This window comes from Bos mutus, chromosome 14 (genome assembly GCF_027580195.1).
Source record: "Bos mutus isolate GX-2022 chromosome 14, NWIPB_WYAK_1.1, whole genome shotgun sequence".
In the NCBI taxonomy this organism is placed as follows: Eukaryota; Metazoa; Chordata; class Mammalia; order Artiodactyla; family Bovidae; genus Bos; species Bos mutus.
In genome coordinates, this window is record NC_091630.1 from 39164719 (window position 1) to 39182571 (window position 17853).

Sequence of the window (17853 nt, forward strand, 5' to 3'; positions counted from 1 at the left end):
ACCTGCAATGCAGAAGACCAGAGTTCGATCCCTGGGTAGGGAAGATCCCCTGGAGGAGGGCATGACAACCCATTCCAGTATTCTTGCCTGGAGAATCCATAAACAGAGGAGCCTGGTGGGATACAGTCCATGGGGTGGCAAAGAGTCAGACACTACTGAGTGACTAACACTTTAGCTTTCATAAGAGGAGAGGTCTGTTAGGGACTTCTTGGTATATTCTTTTTCTCTCTTTTGGGAAAACTTCTAGAAACTACCTTCTCCCTCCCTAGATTTTCATTATGTGCCTATGTGAGGTCCAGAACCACTGCACCTATATCATTACCAGCTTGAGATGAATCTCCATCATGGAGGAGAGTAGAGGCCAAGGGTATCACAGAGGAACAGAGCTAGAACCACTAGATCAAACCATTCCTGAAGCCTACCCTACTGCAAGACTTCCCATTATAGGAGTGTATCATTAGGGTCAAGTTTTACTGTGTCATGCAGATCTAAAGTAACAATAACTTAAACAGGATAGATATTTCTTTGTCACAGAAAAGTGTAGGAAAGCAGGTCAGGGCTGGTGTGGAAACCACCATTCTCTGAAGTCCTCAGTGGCTCAGGTCCTTCCAGGTCATCAGTCCTCTATCTCCAGGATATGGGCCTTGCCCTTAAGGTCTAAGACAGAGGCATCTATTTTCCAGGAGGCTAGGAGGAGGAAGGCATAAGAAGGCTAAGTATCTGTCTCTTGGGGAAGATTCTTAGAGGCTGCCAAAAACACTTTGGCTTATATCTTGCTGGCTAAAACTTAGTGTGTGGGAAGCTGGGAAAGTAGTTTTTATTCTGGGTGGCCAGATGCTCAAGCAGTCATGGGATTACATGGCTGAGGGATATTGGGAGACAGCTCAGTCTCTGACATAGTGAGGCAATGAACTTCTTTACTGCTTAAAATGAGTTTATGTCAGATGTTATGTTAACGCATAGCCAAAAAGATCTTGACTAATACATCCTCTTTCTAGTGTATCAGTATAATCTAGAATACTCTTTTATCATCAGTCTGTTTTACCCTGAAGTTCAAGTCCTGGGGACCTTGAATCAACAGAGGAAGAATATTTGTGTCTGTTTCCCTTCTCTTGTCTTATATCTTAACACACACACACACACACACACACACACAAGACTATTTATTTATTTGGCTGCACCGGGTCTTTGTTGTGGCATACAGGTTCTTTTAGTTGCAGCATCCAACTCTTGTGGGATGCAGAATCTCATTCCCTGACCAGGGATTGAACCTGGGTCCCCTGCGTTGGGAGCACAGAGTCTTAACCTCTGGACCATCAGGGAAATCGTCTTATCTTTTCAAGGGAGAAGATATAACAGCATGTGGGTAGTCTAAGTCAAGAATGGAGAAATCTTTGGTATTGAATGCCAGCCTCATCACACTGACCTTGCAGGAGGGCAGGGACCATATACTGTATTGTTCACTGTTGTAGCCTAGCACACATTACAATGTCTGGCACCTAGGAGGTACTTGACAAATATTTGTTGAATACATGAATGACTAGTTGAGTTCTGATAGATCGATATAAATTGGCCATGTTGAAGAGGATTCCTGGGCTTCATCTTGGCTGAAAGTGAAAGTGAAAGTGTTAGTTGCTCAGTCATGTCTGACTCTTTGCGACCCCACAGACTGTAGCCTGCCAGGCTCCTTTGTCCATGAAATTCTCCAGGCAAGGATACTGGAGTGGGTTGCCATTCCCTTCTCCAAGGGATCTTCCCAACCCAGGGATCCAACCTAAGTCTCCTGTGTCTCCTGCATTGGCAGGCAGGTTCTTTACAGTCTGAGCCACCAGGGAAGCCCCTCATCTTGGCTGAGCCATGATCAATTACTGATATCTGCTGTGAACTTAAGATGGGGATGTTTGCCATTGTTGGTGATTGATGGAGAAATACCTCAGATGATTCTTTATAGCAAATATCTTGTTATTATGCACCTTAAATATATTTATTTTCAATAAAAAAGCATCTTTCCCTATACAATTACATTTCTTTTCCTCATAAGAAAACCTCCCCCCAATAACTTGCCCATGGCAGGAATCAATCAATATTTGTTAAGTATCAGTCGTGTTTTCCCACAACAGTGCTGTGCACTCAGCATGTAATCAATCACCTGCCACTGATGGATACATTCGAATTCAATATTTCTATATATGCCTTCGTGCATATTTACCTCAACAAACACCTTTTGAACCTAAAAAAAAGGATATAGCCAGTACCTCACAACTTTGAGGTTATGCTAAATTGAAGGAGTAACAAATACCAGCGAAGGACTTGAACCAATAAATAAAACCTATGTGAAGATGGTTTTTGTTTATTTTCATGGCAAATAATTCAAAATATATATATCAGGTTCTAGGGACAATGACAAAGTCACAAGTGTCAAAGTAGTCACTGTGATAAGAAGCCAATGAGGGGCTTCCCTGGTGGTCCAGTGGTTAAGAATCCCCCTGCCAATGCAGGGCATGTTAGTTTGATGCCTGACCCAGGAAGATTTCACATGCCATGGTGCAACGAAGTGCCTCCGCCACAACTACTGAGCTGTGCTCTGGAGCCCAAGAGCCACAACTACTGAAGGCCGTGTGCCTAGAGCCTGTGCTCATCAACAAGAACATGATCACAATCACAAACCTGTGCATTGCAACTAGAGAGTGGCCCCCGCTCACTGCAACTAGAAAAAGCCTGAGCATAGCAACAGAGACTCAGCACAACCAAAAAAAAAAAAAACCCAAAGCCAGTGAGACCCATGTGTGTCACATGACCTCCCCATGGGAAGGAGCAGGGTTCTTCTGAATGCAGTGCCTCACGGAGGAGAAAGGGCCCGTCCTCCTCAAAGCATCATTTAGGTACCAGTGCATTTCTAATTTCAGGGTCAAATTTTACATCCATATTCCCCATCTTCAAAAGAGACTCATGTGAGTGGAATAAAAAGAGAAATGTCTGTGAATAATGATGTTCATAATAGCTGATATTGGTCAAGGTCTTTCTATGTACTGGGCAGTACTATAGTGATATTATGCTTATGTTTAATTTAGTGGGGGTTTTTTTGATGTGGATCATTTAAAAGTCTTTATTGAATTTGTTGCAGCATTGCTTCTGCTTTATGTTTGTTTGTTTGTTTTTTGGTTATGAGGCATGTGGGATCTTAGCTTCTAGACCAGGGATCAAACCCATACCTCCTGCATTGGGAAGCGAAGTCTTAACCACTGGACTACCAGGTAAGTCCTTTAACTTAGTTCTTATAAAAAGTCCATGAGGTGGCTACCAATACTTTAAGGAACTAGGGATTGTGTTATGAGTAGAAATATAAAGAGAGCATCATGCATAACTCAGTTGAGAAAGATCAAGAAAGAAGTCAGAGTTGTTGATTCAGAAATACAGTGCAATAATTGAAGACAAACCAGGGTCACTTGTACTTGCCTTAGAATATGGGGAAGTGATGTGCTTCATAAAAGGAACTCAGGCTGCAGCCTGAAGATTGCATTATACTACTAGTGGGAAAGCCTAAGCGGGTCCTCGGTGTCATGCTGCTGTGAAATGTTGGACTGTATTAGCGTGGATGGAATGGGCAGCGTCTGAAGGTGTTGTTTCCCTTCAGTGGCATCTCTCAGGGGCTTCCCAGGTGGTGCTAGTTGTAAAGAATCCATCTGCCAATGCAGGAGACAAGAGATTCAGTTTCCATCCCTGGGTTGGAAAAAATCCCTGGAGAAAGGCATGACAACCCACTCCACTATTCTTGCCTGGATAATCCCATGGACAGAGGAAACTGGTGAGCTATAGTCCATGGGATCACGAAGAGTCAGATACAACTGAAATGACTTAGCACGCAGCACTGCATCACACATAGGCTATGCCCCACACCCCCAGCCCTCTACCAGAAAAATGGTGGGGGAGACATATGTGCAAGAGACATTTCTTTGAGGTGATGTTTTATGATCTTCCTAACCCTTAAAAGTTATACATTAGAATATCTCCAACTTTGGACATTTTACTTAAACATTTCCATTTCTTCCTCTTTCTCTCCTTTCCTTCTATGCTTTCTTCCTTAAAAAGAACCAGGTTACAGTGCTGAGAAGAGAACTGGGTGCATATTAGGCAAATGCACTCTTGCCATCTCTCCCATCTTTATAATTTCTGTGACTATGAGTTACTGAAAAGAGACAGAATGTTACAGAAAAGTTGACAGAATTATCTTAGTGATGGTGATAAAGGGGAGACAGCAAGTAACAGAAAGTCTCTTATTAACCCTCTTGCTACTAGCAACTCTTCCATCAGACCACATTCCCACGTGCCTAATCCTCCTTCTGCCTAGAAACTTCAGGAGGAACCCAGACGGTATTTTAAACAAAGCTCTGACACTGAACTCTGATGGAATATTTCTGCCCAACAGTCTGGGAAAACTCCCAAGATGATTACAAGGATGAGGGCAAGACCGGTGGAATTTGTGTCATCTGGTTTGATTAAAGGCAAGGCCAGGATGGTCCTTGAAGCCCAGTTCCCTTTCCTCGAGGGAGCTCTGGGTTACTCCAGGCCAGTGTCTGAAAGTCCTTGGAGAATGTCTAGGTCACTGCGGTCCATGAGATGTTAGATTGTGGAGGAGACACTAAAGAGTGATTTCAACGATGGACAAAAAGAAGGCACACATGATCAGGAGCAGAGGAAGTCACTTAACCCTTATGAGGTAGAATGCGGGCTGAGTTTCAGTCTTGCTCTTACCCTTGAACAGTTCCTTTCCATTGTCCCAGCATCTGTTAATTAACTGACTAAATAAGGGCTGGGATTCCTTCTCATGATTAGAACTCTCGAGATTCTCTGCTGAAGATATAGAGAAACTAACATAAGGTGGTATTGGTACCACAGGTTCATGGGCCTTTGAACTCAAATTTCTATAAAATGAAAGTGATTTGAACAAATATATGAGATTCTTAAATGACTAAGGGGATAGATTTGATACTAACAGGAACTGAGAAACACAGAAGGGACAGTTGTGGAAGCAGAGACTTGCCTCCTGCCAAGTGACGTGAAATCAGGAATTCAGTATGAAGACAATGGGCTACTGAAATTATTTTGGAAACAGCTTACCAGCAGCTGAGCACGTACTGGGATCTCTTCTCTTTTGCTGTTTGGACCGCTAATAATTTGAGATCAGTATCTCCAAAGAAAGTTGTAAAATGTTGACTCACTTTTAGAACTCTGACTCTCTAACCCCTAGTGGAAAGAGGAAGGGGTGACCTTGGGCTATTTAGCAAGGCTTTGATGTCTTATATGCTCAAGTGGCAACTGCAAAGCTTGGTGCTCTGAATGAGAGCTTTCTGTAAGAAGAGTCAGAATAGCTAGGGGATTCAATTTTGGCACTAAAAGTGCTTCCATTCCTGCAAGTTTTCTTCTGGAGATCTTGTGCATTTCAGGAGCGCTCTAAGGACTTGAACATTGGCAATAAAATCAAATCGTCTTGAGATCAGTGTTTCCCGCAGTGATCTCAGTCCTACGCCTGAGTCCTTTTGCTTTTTCCTTTCTTTTTCTACAGGCTTAATGTGACTTGGACATTTTCATTTTAGGAAAACTGAGCCTGTGTCAACCAGGGAATATGCACGTTTTCAGGGATCCTGGGGGCAGAGTGAAGTGCTGATTGATGGCCCATCTGTGGCCTGAGCCAGGACTGGCCCAGGGACAGTTGAATTTTAACAAAAGTTGTTTGAAGAGCTTGCTATGCTCATTTCCAGATTGTTCTTTAGGCCCAGCTCTGGTTTTTCAGGGTTCCCCTGGTCGTTCAGTGGTGAAGATTCCACCTGCCAATGCAGGAGACTCAGGTTAGATCCCTGGATTGAGAAGATTCCCCTGGAGAAGGAAATGGCAACTCACTCCAGTATTCTTGCCTGGAGAATCCATGAACAGAGGAACCTGGTGGGCTACAGTCCGTGGGGTTGCAAAGAGTCAGACACGACTTAGCAACTGAACAACACCAACATGGTTCTTCAAATTTTAAATGCAACGCGCCAGGGCAGCTCCTCATTTTCCCCAGCTCTGTTTTGTCTTTGACACTAGGAATGCCCCAAGGCCTCCATTCAACCAAGAATCTAGATTCACTGATTCTTTTTCTTCCCTCCTTCTTCCTGCCCTGTCCCCTCTTTCCCTCTCTTCCTTCCTTCCCTCTCTTTCTCTCTTTCTTTCCTATAGTCAGCATGCCTCAAACTTTATTCATCTTAGAGATGAAAATCTGTAACCTTTTACCAATGTCTTCCTACTTTCCCCTGATGTAGTTTCTTATTTTTAATTAAGTGGGTAAATTTCAAACTGGTTTAAGGACTCTTACAGCCTCTAACTTTGGCCAGGTTTCCAAGTTGAAACCTGACACTGAGTCTATAATATAGGTAGTTAAAGTGAAAGTGTTTGCCGCTCAGTCCTCAGTCATGTCCAACTCTTTGGGATCCTCTGAACTGTAGCCTGCCAGGTTCCTCTGTCCTTGGAATTCTCCAGGCAAGGATATTGGAGTGGGTTGCCATTCCCTTCTCCAGGGAATCTTCCTGACCCAGGGATCAAACTTGGGTCTCTTGCATTGCAGGCAGATTCTTTACCACTGCTGCTGCTGCTGCTAAGTCACTTCAGTCATGTCCGACTCTGTGTGACCCCGTAGACGGCAGCCCACCAGGCTATCCCGTCCCTGGGATTCTCCAGGCAAGAACACTGGAGTGGGTCACCATTTCCTTCTCCCATGCATGAAAGTGAAAAGGGAAAGGGAAGTTGCTCAGTCGTGTCCGACTCTTTGCAACCCCATGGACTGCAGCCCACCAGGCTCCTACGTCCATGGGATTTTCCAGGCAAGAGTACTGGAGTGGGGTGCCATCGAGCTACCACAAAAAGCCAATGATATGGGTAACTAAGAGGTCATGGGTAGGAGTGGGAAGCGACTTCTGTGGAGAATTCAGAGGTTGAGAAGAATAATTGTGAATCTGACACCTGGGGCTCCTCTGAACTGAGGAAGGAGCTTGTGATTCTTGTCCTGGCACAATGCATTTAGACTTTGAAACCATTGGTTCTGCCCCACCACCTCCCAAATCAGAGGGATGATCCAGTGATGTCATTTCTGCTGGGAATCTGTAGAGTTGCTGTTTTTTTTTTTAAAGAATTTATTCAATTTTCAAAATAGTGTAAAGATTTCTTTTTGTTTCTTTTCTTTTTTCTTTCATCTTCCTTTCTTCTTCTTTTTTCCCTCCCTCCCTTCTTTCTTTTTTTTCTTTTGCCAATATTTCCCAGTGTAAAGAATCCAAGAAAGTTATTTCTTCATTGAAAAGTGGAGCATCTGCCCAAATTATCCATTACATTTTATGATGCCCTGGGTGCTCTAGTTAAGCCTAGTTAAACTAGACTGTGTTATGATGCCTACCAAAGATTATGGGTGCAGGCATTAAGAAAAATTGCCTTTTACGTTTATTCATTTCATAGTTCTGCCATCTACTGCCTTGGCTTCCACATTTAATAGGCAAGAAATAGAACCTGGGAAGATGTGGTGGAACCAAGCATCTAAAACTCAATGTAGCCATTCAGGGGGACTATAAGTCTGTCTCTGGAAGCGGAGGGCTTCCTTTGACACTCTTGCCCTGGGGAATCCAGGTTACTGTCTCACATAAGTGACTTTCATTGAACTTTGTGGAAATTGGGGCTATTAGTCTCAACTGGCTGTCTCCCTCACTCTACTTGGACTTTTCAGAAGGAAGGAATTGTGCCTTAAAAAAAATCCCCAAACCAAAACTTCAAGTCCCCCACACTAGATATGACATAATGCAATAATTAAACTATAGCATGGCTTATGCTCAGTAAGTGAGGAGAGAGCTGATCTGGGTGGGGTGGTGCTGCGCCGAGTCTTCGTTGCAGTGTGGTCTTCTTCCTACCTGTGGTTTAGTTGCCCCATGGCATGTGGGATCTTAGTTTCCCAGCAGGGATCAAACCCGTGTACCCGACATTGGGAGGAGGATTCTTAACCATTGGACCACCAGGGAAGTCCCCAAGAATTGATTTTTAGCTGTATGAGGACCTCTGGGTGCTTTTGGGAACACACACACAGTGTTAGATACTCTGTTTATTTTGCTATAATTTTAGAAAAATGACAAAAGGACACCAAGATGGTTATAGGTTGGGCTGTAACCATCTAAATGGGTGTGACTAGTGTGGGTATTATTTTAGTTATAATCTCATGTTTTAGAATTCACTGATGGCTGCTTATTGGCATTTCCTTGTAGAATCTCCCAGAAATCTTCCAGCCATGAAAAGCTAGCATGTGAGCTTCAACAATGAGCGAGCTCTGTGTGCAGCCCTGCTCGGATGCCGTGTGTGAAGGGTGACCAGGGCAGGAGGAAGAGCAGACACCAGATAGACCGTCACAAGACAGCTCTTTGGCTTCTAGAACTTACCATCTTGCTGGGTGAATATAAAATGCATGCAAATCCATCCCTGCTCACCACCTGCCCGTGCATATATGGCTGTTGACTCATTCTTAGCTCATCAATAACCCCAAGAAGCTGTGTTGAGGGTGTTAGAACGTGTTTTCTCAAAGTAGTGAAAGGCAAACTCAGTTTTTCCAAGTGGAACTGGATTCCTATCTGTGTGGCTGAATTTTACACGTGCACACCCACTCGTGGTTTTCTTGGGTTAGGGTGGGTCCCCTTTGGCCTTGCCTGAGGTCTGTCGCATTCTTTCACGCAAACAGTGACCACTAAAGATATCGGGTTTTCCTCACAGCTCCTGGCAGCCCCGCAGCTTTCAGCAGGTGTGGTTTCAATTTATATTTAGTCCCTTAGACACACTTAGCAGGCTCATTCTCACCTTGAGGTGAGTGAGGGTGGAAGGCCATACTATAAATCTCCTTCCTGAGTGAGTTCTCTAAGGAAGTGGGTAATGGTAACGCACGCAGTAATTCCTACCAACAAGTTCAAAGCAATTGCAGACAAAGCCCCATTGATCTCAGCATGCCTTTTCTTGGGAGGAAGGTGGGGTATCCTATTTAAAAGGAGGGAAACTGAGACACAGGGGTGAAGTTACTTTCTCAAGGTTGTGGAGAGCTTGTGACAAGAATAGACACTTCCAACAGGCTGCCTTCTTGGTTCTGGCCTCCTGTCTCCAGCTTGGGTCCAGCAAGACAGATTTTGATGTGGACTGGATATCCCTCTTATTTTCTATCTGGCAAGGAGAGTAAGCTCTCCTTAGCCAGCCTACTTCTCTTGGAGTCCAGGAAGAACCTTTAAATTTGGGGCTTTTGCTGAATAAAATAAAAGGATTTGATCCAGGAGATCTGAGTGCCCAGCTAGTGGGGCATCTTAATAGCTGTGTGATCCTGGAAAAGTCTCTTAGCTATCTGAGATTCAGCTCTTCTGTGTCAAATGGAGATGCAATATTTATGCAGGACAGGGTTTCCGTAAATGCCAAATGGGATAATACACCAGAAAGTGCTTTCATTAAAAAAAAAAAAAAGACTGTTTATTTTTAAAATGGAAAATGTCATACAAACAGAAAGTGAAAGTGAAAGTGAAATCGCTCAGTCATGTCTGACTCTTTGCAACCCCATGGACTGTAGCCTATCAGGCTCCTTTGTCTATGGGATTTTCCAGGCAAGAGTGCTGGAGTGGATTGCCATTTCCTCCTCCAGGGGATTTTCCGGACCCAGCAATCGAACCTGGATCTCCCGCATTGCAGGCACATGCTTTACCGTCTGAGCCACCAGGGAAGCCCACAAACAGAAACATATACTTATTAAATAGTCACCCCCTTGGGAGCATGAACATTCTGTAGGAATTTATTTATTTACTACTCACCTCCTTCGCATTTCTTGGGATCAGGATTCTTCCAGATTCTTCTGAGTCACCCACTGACCTTCACTCTCCTGAGTGAAGTGTTTTCGAAAAGAACTTGTCCAGTGGCTTTGTCTCCATGTTCAGTCTTCTAGAAGAATGTGGCTTCTGTTATTTTCAGGTCTTCATGGTTACAATTATTCATTTGTATTTTACAAAAAGAACAACCCCCAAACCCTTAAGATACATGTACATTGTAACAGATCAAACCCTACCCAGAAATCATATGAAGAAAAAGTTAATTTCCCCTCCCTCTGCTCTCATCCCATTCCAGTAACCAAAAATTAACCAAGTTATTGTTTATGCTTCCCCTCCAATCACTATGCATATGCAAATACATTCAACTGTATATGCATAAATAGAGGTTTACCGCCTTTATACAGAAAGGGGATCACACAATAAATATTGCTCTGCAACTTGCATTTTGCTTTAATATATAGCATATTCATTTAAATGTTTATATTCTTTTTGATGGAATATGGGATATACAATACTTCATGGTCTGAATATGCCATAATTTATTCAGTTATTTTCCTGTTTACCTGGATTCAATTTTTCAGGTCTCTCCCCTCACCAAAAATGATGCAAAAAAACACAATCAAGTACAAGGATCTTTAAATATATCAATGCTTTCACTTTTTTGTGATAGGTTTTCAAAAGGGGCGTCATGGGGTCAAAATGATAAATGACAAATTTTCAAATGCCTTTGAAAATTTATTAATGGTGTCAGATGTTTGTCAAAAAGATTGTATTAGTTCACACCTCCACCTGCAATAAGCGATAAAGCGTGACTCCATGGTGAACTCCTGGCCAGTATGGATGCCATCAACATTTCTTTTTTTTAATTTTTGATTTTGTTTTTTTTTGTTCACGCTTTGCAGCTTGTGGGCTCTTAGTTTGTTGACCAGCAATCAAACCTGCACCCTCAGTGGTGAAAGCACGGAGTCCCAACCACTGGAGCATCAGGGAATTTCTACAATCAGCATTTCTGATGGGCTTTCCTGTGCATTTTCTTGGTTATGGATGAATCAGTTCAGTTCAGCTGCTCAGTTGTGTCTGATTCTTTTCGACCCCATGGACTGTAGCATGCCAGGTGTCCCTGTCCGGGCTGAATATATACCTCATCCACCCAGTATATTGATGAATATACTGTTTCATATGTAAACTGGACACTTTCAGTTACATTTCTGTGAAATTGCTATTCATGTATTTGCACTTTTTCTATGGAAGATTCCTTTTGTATTGAAGTTAACTCATCTGCCATATGTAGTTCAGATGTTTTCTCATAGTCTGTTGTTTTCCTTCTGCTCTTATTATGGTGTCTCTTGCCACAGACAATTTTAAAGTAATCACTCTGTTTTCAGAAAACTTTCTCTTATCTGGGGTAAAGAATCTTCCTGGTGGCTCAGATGGTGAAGAATTTGCCTGCAATGCAGGAGACTCTGGTTCGATTCCTGGGTCAGGAAGGCCCCCTGGAGGAGGAAATGACAACCCACTCCAGTATTCTTGCCTGGAGAATCCCATGGACAGAGGAGCCTGGCTGACTCCAATCCATGGGGTCGCAAAGAGTTGGACATGACAGTGACTAACACTTTCACTTTCTCTTATCTACTGTGATTCTATGATCCTGCAGTATCTCTGTTTTTTTCCCCCCTTTTCTGGAATGATTACTTTTCCACGTATTTCCTTCTTCTTTCTTCCTCTTCCTCCTCCTTCTTCATTTTGCCCCTAGCTATGAATTCTGCCCCCTTGGGTAGAATCTCAGGTCAGGAGATTCTGAAAGTCTCTTCTTCAGAATTTGGAACATCTATTAATTCTTTGTTGTTTCTCACCTTTACACTGTTGACATCCTTGTCTCTATCTCTAGCCTTAGGCGTTCAGTTGCGCATCAAACATCCATACTTGGATTGCTCTCCCTCACCTCCCAGACAACTTGGGTAAGAACACATTCTTTGTTTTAACTCCCCAAACCAGTTCCTCACACCAACTTCCCTGAATGTCTCAGTACAATTAGTTCTCTGTCATCTGGACTTGAACCCTGGGGTTCAGCTTCAAGTCTTATAGCAAAGCACCGATCTTAGCCCTGTCAAGGCCAATCTTTCCCTCTGTATGCCCCAATTCCCCCCTCCCCCCATCTAACACCTGTCACTTTGTGAGGAAGTACTGTTTTACAGGCAGGTTATTCTTCCCATTTGGACACAATGTTTGGTGTCGTGTGTCAGAAAATGATCTTAGAAGGCTGAAGACAGACTTCAGGGTGAAGGTTGTGGGCACAGGGGTTGCAGGCAAGACATCTTACTGGTTGAATGAAGTCTCGTGTGATGTCAATTACCTGGGGAACAAGTGGACCACATCAATCTGTGGAAATGAGGAAGGAACTCCTCTAACAGAGAACTCTGAGTTAATGTCTTGGTAGTTGATCTGTATCATGTGTTTTAAAAACGCTTTTACCACATCATTTCAGTTTAGTTCAGTTCAGTCGCTCAGTCATGTCCGACTCTTTGCGACCCCATAGAGCAAGTAAAAAGGCGCGGATCTCAGATGAGTGGTACACAGAGCTATCAGCCCTTGGAGTGAGTGTGGTGTTCAGAGAAAATCAGGAAGATGAGGGCAAGCTAGTTAGAAAAGGATTGGAGACTTGTGTTTCACAAGTGAGATTACTTTTCTGAGTACTTGTTCTGCATTTCCACTCTAGTTTCCCTTCTTATTTAGTTAAGACTTTTATAGGGGTTAGCTTGCGTGAGCACTGCAAAGGGATAGAGCCCAGCTCCCCTGGAATCAGCATGCCAGTTGTAGTGGGTGGGCTCAAGGCAAGGGCCTAAGTCAGATCACCTAGAGTACTTGGGAGGTGATGTAGTGAAAAGGCTGTGTAGCCAGACCCCTGTTCCACTACTAGCTGGCTGTATGAACTTTATCAAATTACTAGAAACTTCTATGTCTGTTTCCTCATCCATAATATGACAATAATGATAAACACTCAATATGGTTGCTGGGAAGATGAAATATATTGATATATGTAATGTGCTTAGAACAGTGCCTAGCATATAGTAAGTATTATATCAACCTCTGTTTTCCACCAGGAAACTCTACTTTGGGTACTCAGTTTTGGAGGTTCTACATTTTACTTTCTTAAGGTAAATGACATGCTCTCATATTCTTATGCATTGAAAAGTTTCCTAACCTGCCATTTGCCACTTTGATCCAGATTCTCTAAACCATGTATTGCACCTTATCACCAGGATACTCTTCCTCATGGCTCAATTTTAACATGACCTTGCTCCAGTACTCTTGCCTGGAAAATCCCATGGATGGAGGAGCCTGGAAGGCTGCAGTCCATGGGGTTGCTAAAGTCGGACACGACTGAGCGACTTCACTTTCACTTTTCACTTTCATGCATTGGAGAAGGAAATGGCAACCCACTCCAGTGTTCTTGCCTGGAGAATCCCAGGGACGGGGGAGCCTGGTAGGTAGGGACCCCGTCTATGGGGTCGCACAGAGTCGGACATGACTGAAGCGACTTAGCAGCAGTGGATTCTTTCTGTCTGTGAAGTGTCAGCTTTGTTCTCCCCTTTGCTTTGTTCAGGGTGGTCTCATATACTGTCTTATTCCTACTGCTTTGTTCTCCTTAAGAATATTTCTTTGCCTGGAAGGTCTTTCATTCCATTTCAACTCCTTCCCTCTTCCCTACCTCTCTTCCACAGAATCTACTGATCTTTGGATATAAATTAATCTAGTACGTTTCCCAGGAAGTATCCTATGGCCACCTTAGCTTTCAATTTATGGGGCATCTCCACGAGCTGGTTCACATGTAACTTGAACTCAACATACTTAGACCTGAAATCTTTATCCTCCACTCCTCCCATTCATTTTCTTACAGTTTTTCTTTTATGGCTGCAAGCCAGGATTTCTATTGTGTGAAACCGAACTCTCCTTCCCTTCTGCCCCCTCTACCATTCTCACATCCCATCATTGCTCAGTTTTACCTTGATCTCAGTCCATTAAGTCTATTTCCTAAGTCTGTGCCTTTGTACACTTACTTCCTTCTACCTGGAAGACCCTTCATTCATGAGTCTATTTGGAAAACACTTTCAAGACTCTCCTGAAATGCCACCTTTTTGGTGATGTTTCTTCTAGTTCTCACACTTATCTTAAGCATTATTTATTTGTCTAATCTATCTACAATTTATCTTTTTATTTATCAATAATTATACGTATGTGTAGATACTTACCTATCTACAAGTAATTCAATCTTCAAAGTAATAACAAATACATTTATTACTGCTGCTGCTGCTAAGTCGCTTGTCGTGTCCGACTCTGTGCTACCCCATAGACGGCAGCCCACCAGGCTCCGCTGTCCCTGGGATTCTCCAAGCAAAGAACACTGAAGTGGGTTGCCATTTCCTTCTCCAACATTTATTACTACACAGACACATTCACTACACTGAAAGTAAACCGTGCGTTTCCAGGTCTACATCCCCGACCAGCCTGAGTTCCTCATGAGTGGGACTGTTGGTTATTCATATTCCTCTTGTTCAACACAATGCTTCATATGTTATAGGTGGTCCATTAATCTTCATTAAATAAATTAATAAACAGAGGGACTTCCCTGGTGGTCCAGTGGCTAAGACTCTACGCTCCCAATGCAGGGGGTCTGAGTTCAGTCACTGGTTAGGGAACTAGATCTCTCAAGCCACAATTAAGACCTGGCACCACCAGATAAATAAATAAAAATATTTTTAAAAAGAATGGTGAATGGGACTCCTCACTCTCACTGTTTAAGAATCTGCATGCCATAACTAAAGATCCCACATGCTGCAATGAAGATTGAAGAGCTGGCACAGCCAAAAAAATATTTTTTAAATTAATAAATAGAATGACTCATACTCTTTACACCTAGAGTGGAAAGTCTGCAAGGGCATGCACAGTGCCTTTTATATACACTCCTGTACCTCATTCATGTTTGGATCTTAGCTGGTGACCAACAAACATGTACTGACTATCTTCTTTGAACTTCACCATACAGAAATGGAATCCTTTATATTGTTATTAACAAATGTTTTTATGCATATGTGCCATGCTCTTATAATTGGATTAAGTTCCTTCAGGGTAAGGACAATATTTTACACATTGCTATCCCCACAGTGATCCATGCAGTGCTGTTTAATGTACATACATGCAAACGTGCTCAGTAGCTAAGTCGTGTCCAACTCTTTGCAACTCTATGGACTATAGCTCACCAGGCTCCTCTGTCCATGGGATTCTCCAGGCAAGAATACTGGTGTGGGTTGCCATTTCCTTCTCCAGGGGATCGTCCCAATTCAGGGGTCAAACCAGGGTTGGATTCTTTACTGCTGAGCCACCAGGGAAGCCCTGCTGTTTAATGGGTGTCTGTTAATTGAATAACCAGATAGCAAAGCCTGGATTATTTCTTTCCAACTCTTATGGCTTTTTATTTCCTGGAACAGTATGTGGTCTTTCCCATGAATGCTGCTTAGTAAAGAAGTTGCTGAGACTTCTGGGACAACCTTCATTGGGCCAAGCAGGGGCTCTAAGCTCTTTATAAGGGTTCTGATGTGCTCTGACAGGAATAACATCTCTAGGTGTCTCAGACAACACACTCTTGAAAGCACCTGGCCATTGACTTCTGCCAGGAGATGGCAGCGCTCCAGGGCCTGTTCATCTGGCTGGCAGTGAGTGGAGTGAAGTCTGGGCAGCCTGTCAGACTTGGGTGGCCATTTTCTATTCTGCCTCAACTAGCAGAGCACTCCTCTGCGCTTCCTGGTATGCCAAGCAAAAATGATAATTGCTTCTCGTCTACCTCAATGAGTTATGATGAGGCTAAACTAGACTATTCAGCGTGAAGGAAGTATGCCTTGGAAGTGCTTGAACAACATCAATGCGGAATGGAAACCGGAACATTCCTTCTCACCTGATATTAATACCTGCTGTGACCTAGTGTGGAGTGATGAAAATTATAAATGATTAGGAAGTAGAGATTTGTTCCATTAGATAAGGATAATTATAGAATTATGAATATGAAATGCCTCTTTTTTTCCTTCCTTTTTAATGCATTTAATCCAATTACAATATTTGTCATCTTTGATGATTATATGTTTTATTAGTAATGTGAAAGGAATGAATAGCATTTTATGTCTACTCCCTCTATTTTTTAATATATGAGACAGACAGCAGCAGGTCCCATACAAAATGAGTGTCTGGGTCAGAAGAGTTGTTGTCACACGTGGTCACATACTGCCCTCTGGTGGTCTAAAATGATCTCACATTTTATCCAGAAAGCAAAACATACACCCTGAAGGGAAACATGTAATACATCCTAGCCTGAGGGATCTGAGGGCCCCCCTCTGTCTCTCCTCCCCGTCACACACTTGCAACTTCTTTCTCTATTGTTCTCCCTACTACACCATGTTATCTACACCATCATAACTGCCACATTGTAGTTTTTATTTTTATACATAAACATTTATAACTTTTCTAATTCCAATGTAACTTTGCCAAACACAGGTTTAAAGGTTAAGGAAACATTTATTAAGTGTCTACTACATGTCAAGCATTTGTTATCCTCTGATAAGAATCTTTGGACAACTTTATCTTACGTATCCCTTTATTCTAACAGAATATGAATCTCATCCTTTTCATGGCCATTTCCCCAAGTTGTATGATTTTATATATGTACATTTTTACTTATTTGTTGTCAGTCTCCCCTCACAATCATGTAAGATCCATGGAAACAAGAATCCCATCTGTTTTACTCAATATTGTGCAGTTAGCAGCTAGCCAAGTATCTGGCATCAATAGTCCATCAATAGTGGAGTGAATGGATAAAACTGGAACAAATAATTTTAGTTGCAATGTGTTGTTTTTATTTGTTTAACTTTCTGGCTACATGGTGCAGAATGTGGGATCTTAGTTCCCCTACCAAGGATAGAACCAGGTCCCCTGCAGTGGAAGTGCAGAGTTTTAACCACTGGACTGTCAAGGAAGTCCTGATAATTGTTGATAGAAGCAAACATAGGGAGTTACAGAAGCTGAGAGGAGAGCCAGCCAATGTGGGGAAGTGGGAAAGGATGAAGATGTGTTCAAGATAGGTTCCTAAGGAAACAGTGGACATGTGAGCTGCAGAGGGAGGACGTTAAGCAAGCAGAAGACCTACCTAAGCAAAAGCCCAAGGCTGAAGAACCACAGCTCTATGAGCTGTGATTATTAGTTCAGTCATTTCAGAGGCACCATGGATAGGACCAACAGGGATGGGGGGCAACTGACAGCCATTGTCAGATCATGAGATAGCTACATCTGTTTTCACTTTTTAAAATCACTTTTATTATTATTATTTTGGCCAGATCACAAGGTGTGCGGAATCTTTGTTCCCTACAGGGATCAAACCTAGATCCCCTGCAATGAAAATGTGGAGTCTTAACCACTGGATCACCAGGGAAGCCTCTACATTTGTTTTTTAGGCAGATTAGCATCTGGATGGTCTTACAGCTGAGGACCAGGTTCTATTCATTTATATACACAGGGCTTGGTGTGCAGGAATCACTCTCTAAATATTGGATGCAGACACGAATCAGTAAGAACAAGGAGTAAGAGAAGGACAATCCTGAGGATGATTAAAGCAAGTAGGAAATAACCGAAGAGAATGGTCACAAGTCCGTGCGTAGAAGAAAGAGCAAAAGCAGGAGAATGTAAGTGACAGTTTTCTCAGATTGTGTAAACTCCATGCTGGATCCTAACGAACGTTTGCTGAATGAATCAGTGAACTGTAGTGCTCATTACCAGAGAAACAGTGAGCTGAATCTGTTGCAGTGAAGTTCTACAGATTGTGCAGTTTCATTCCACGTTTATCATGTGCTGGGCACTGGGCCAGTTGAATTGATCACGTTCTACCTTACTTCTCAGTTTGGTGTTGTTCTGCTCATTCTCTAGTGCCTTTGTTGTATATGCCATTTAAAGACTG

General features: G+C 42.7%; 1 non-coding gene across 1 annotated transcript; it reads right to left on the reverse strand.

The window, feature by feature from the left end:
- Nucleotides 1-1250: 1250 nt before the first annotated feature.
- Nucleotides 1251-1323, reverse strand: TRNAG-CCC (transfer RNA glycine (anticodon CCC)). Its single transcript has one exon. It is a non-coding gene; the product is annotated as a tRNA-Gly (tRNA).
- Nucleotides 1324-17853: the final 16530 nt, after the last annotated feature.